This window comes from Syngnathoides biaculeatus, chromosome 2 (genome assembly GCF_019802595.1).
Source record: "Syngnathoides biaculeatus isolate LvHL_M chromosome 2, ASM1980259v1, whole genome shotgun sequence".
NCBI lineage: Eukaryota > Metazoa > Chordata > Actinopteri > Syngnathiformes > Syngnathidae > Syngnathoides > Syngnathoides biaculeatus.
The window spans coordinates 37,270,498-37,274,698 of NC_084641.1; positions in this window are offsets into that span (position 1 = coordinate 37,270,498).

Sequence of the window (4,201 nt, forward strand, 5' to 3'; positions counted from 1 at the left end):
GCTCTTTTCAGGTCATTGACTAAGTCCTGTCGTGTCATACTGGGATGATTCCTCACCTTTCTAAGGATCATTGAGACCCCACGAGGGGATATCTTGCATGGGGGTCCACTCCAATTGAGATTGACCGTTATGTTTAGTTTCTTCCATTCTCTAATGATTGCTCCAACAGTGGACCTTTTTTCACCAAGCTGCTTGGCAATTTCTCTGTAGCCCTTTCCACCCGTGTGGAGTTGTACTATTTTGTCTCTGGTGTCTTTGGACAGCTCTTTGGTCTTGGCCATGTTACAAGTTTGAGTCTTACTGATTGTATTGGGTGGACAGGTGTCTTTATGCAGCTAATGACCTCACACAGGTGCATCGGATTCAGGATAATACATGGAGTGGATGTGGACTTTTAAAGGCGGACTAACAGGTCTTTGAGGTTCAGAATTCTAGTTGATAGACAGGTGTTCAAATACTTATTTGCAGCTGTATCACACAAATAAATCTTTAGAAAATCATACATTGTGATTTCTGGATTTTTCTTTTTAGATTATCTCTCTCACAGTGGACATGCCCCTACGATGGAACTTTCAGACCCGTCCATGATTTCTAAATGGAAGGACTTGCAATATAGCGGGGTGTTCAAATGCTCATGTTCTTCACTGTACAAGTTGTCCTTTCATCAAACTGTCATGGGTCATCAGTAAATTGATATGTAACACGTCTTCATCCATACAAACAACTTCATATCTATTATCTAGTATATAGTATCTAGTATCTGTTATGCAGACAAGTTGATCATGATCCAAGTTCATTCTGGTATGCTCCATTTTTTGTTCGACCTTTTCAAACTCACGACAACAATAGCATTCTGCCACAGATAGCATTGGGTCACAAAGAGAACACAAACACCAGTCTTTTGAAATGAGCCTGTCTGAAACATCTCTGAGGTCTATGTTATGCTCCTCCGTCAGCGTCACGCCACCTCTCCAACAACTCAAGTTCCGTCTGTGTGTATTCTGGCTCAAACGCTTGAACATTGTACATTGTTATTTTTGTTTTGTTTGCTCAATGGCATGAGTAGTAATAACACGGAGCATCGACTCGCTGTTATAAATGCTTTATTGGTTCTTAGCACACACTTCCGGTGTGACGGTCTGACATATCCTATTTACAGTATATTTTTTTTCAAATACTGTTCCATTGTGTTTTCCACTTTTTCCATTTGTCTGTCACCCTTTTATAGTCATTTTTTAAGTTATATTCAGTGCTTCTGCTTTCTAATTAAAATCAGTGTATAAATACAATATATCCATCTTTTGAGATGGGTGTAATGTATCTGACAGCACGGTGGAGCAGCTGTAAACTGTTGGCCTCACAGTTCTAAGGTCAAGGTTTCGAGCCTGCCTGTGTTGAGTTTCCATGTACTCCCCTTGCCTGGGTGAGTTTTCCCCGGGCACTACAGTTTTCTCCCACATCCCAAAAATCTGCATTCATTGGACTCTCTAAATTTCCTCTAGGTGTGATTGTGAATGTCGCTGTTTGTCTCTATGCACCCTGCCTCCTGCTCGATGACAACTGGGAGTGGCTCCAGCACTTGTGAGGTTAAGCGGTGAAGAAGATGGATGCATGGATAATGTGTCTCATTTTAACGCTTAAAGTCACCCATTGCGTATATGATAGAACAATTATATAACAGTAACTGTAATATAAAAGTTTAATCTTGGGGATTTATCTCATGTATTTACTTTGGAAATTAGATTGTCTGTTGTCCAACGTCTTGTCAGTGCTCCCTGTTTCCAAAACTATATTGTGGTATTGATTTGAATTGTGTCACTAATTGTTTTCCAATATCCTACTGGTTCCCGACTGAGCTCTTTTTCTGACAGCAAACAGTATTAAACAATTGTGTTCAGGTAAACCTTAAAGACCGTATCTTCTTCCAAAACTGCTGTGGGGTTCTCAGAGTTTCTGGTACAGTGGCATCCACAGTGTATTCTCAAAATCCTAGTACTCGACATACACAGTCATGCACAGCTGCCCAAGCACAAACGTAAATCCCCCCAAAAAAAACAACAGACTCTCATTTTCCCTCTGTCTCATACTCACACCCACACACACATACACACATGCTTGGATTTGTTTTCCCTTTGATGAAAGGGGGATTATGGGATAAAGGAGGCGAGGCCATGGTAGTTGGGTTCAGTTTGGAGCACAGCTGCTCGCAGCCGCGCAATGACAGACAGATGAATGTCGATCAGTGCTCGGATCCTTGCACCCGATAACACAGTAGCCTCCATTTGTTCTGAGCTCCCAACTCAAGGGGTTTAAAAAAAAAAAAGTGGCAGCGGATCAGATGCCTTGTGGATAACGGAAACCATGGATGCAAAGTCAACACAGTTGCTGCAACTTAAGAACGCCTCTTTTAGTTATTTATGTCACGACCCATCGAAACGGAGGTAGGACCCAAATGCAGGAGTCGGGAGACGCAGAGGTAATTCATGAAAAACGTTTATTATTCCAAGGTCGGGGATCGGGCAGGCAGTCAGGTGCAGCAGCGCTAGTCAGGATGTCGGGCGTGGAGGGCAGGTCTGCGGGCAGCCAGGAGTCGGTACACGGGAGATCGATAAAGGAAGGTAGAAGTGTCAAAGGAGTCAGGCTTACAGGGTTGGTCAGAGAACAGGCGGAGGTCGGTACACACGGCAGGATGATCAGAGATACGGGAGTGCTGGAACGGGGCATGAACCGCAACGATCTGGCGCCAGACCAGTCGTCCACATGGTCCTATATACACTGGGGCCAATCAGCCAGCATGAGGTGCAGGTGTGCGCCTCCCAATCAGCGAGGCCGTGCAGGAACCCGCACGGCCATGGTTGGACCGGCAGGACCATGACAGGACCCCCCCCCCCCCCCCCCGTCTGGGAGCCGTGCCTAAACAAAAGAAATACACACAAAAATAACAAGTCCACTGGGGGGTGGAAGGGGGTCCAGGGGAGGGCACCCCCCTCACCCCCAAACCCAGTCTGTCTGGTGACCATCCAGGCCACCAAACGCGAGGCGTCTGGCTGGACAGGTCAGGAGGACAACCCGGACGCCAAGCACCAGGATCCCCATGGGGCGATTCGGGTGGACGACCTCAGTGAGGAACCCAACGGCAAAGGAGGAACCAGACCAAGACATGCAACTGCTCCGGACGAGGACCTCTCACGCCGTGGTTGCGGGACAACCAAGAATTGGTCGCCGCCGAGGCTAGGCCAGGAGGCAGCCGTGAACTGGTCACCAACGAGGCTCGGCCACGAGGTGGCCAGGGAGCGGTCGCCGCTGCCGAGGCCGGGCCATGAAGCAGCTGGGAACCATCAGGGGCGAAGAGGATGATGGAGAAAAGGACCAAAGCCATGACCGCCACAATCACCATCACAGCCATCCCGAGGCCTTTCTAGACAGGGGCATGGGACGGCCGCGGACCGGTCGCCGCCGGGACTGGAACGAAGACGACTGTGGTTCTGTCGCCGTCTGCTGCACAGGGATGTGAGGCGGCTGGGAAACCATCACCACTGTCTGCTGGACAGGAACCCTCGCCGCCGTCTGCTGGACACGAACCCTCACCGCCGTCTGCTGGACAGGAACGTGAGGCGGCTGGGGAACCGTCGCCACCTCCTGGACAGCAACGTGAGAAGGCGGCGGCGCCATCACCACCTCCTGGATGAGAACGTGAGGTGGCGGCCGAGCCATCACCACCTCCTGGAGGAGAACACGAGGCGGCGGCGGCGCCATCACCGCCTCCTGGACAGCAATGTGAGGCCGTTGCCGAGCCATCACCACCTCTCGGTCTCCACTGCCAGGTGAGCTATGCTTGGCAGCTGATCAGTGGCCACCGCTGCGTGGCCATCAGTGAAACAGTCAAAACCGCGACGTGGGCGTGGCGAGGTGGCGGCTCCGTTCCCACTGCAACATGCGCTTGACTCAGTACCGGATCAGTGGCCACCGCAGCGTGAGCCTGCAGTGAAACAGCCAAAACTGCGCCGTGGGCGTGGCGAGGTGGCGGATCCGTTCCCACTGCAATGTGCGCTTGGCTTGGTAGCGGATCAGTTGCCACTGCAGCATGAACGAGAGGAGGCAGAAAGTCAGTTAAAACTGCAACGTGGGTGTGTCTCGGGAGCCGATCAGTTGCCACTGCCACATGAGCATAAGTCAGCAACGAGTCCGTGGAAACTGCAAC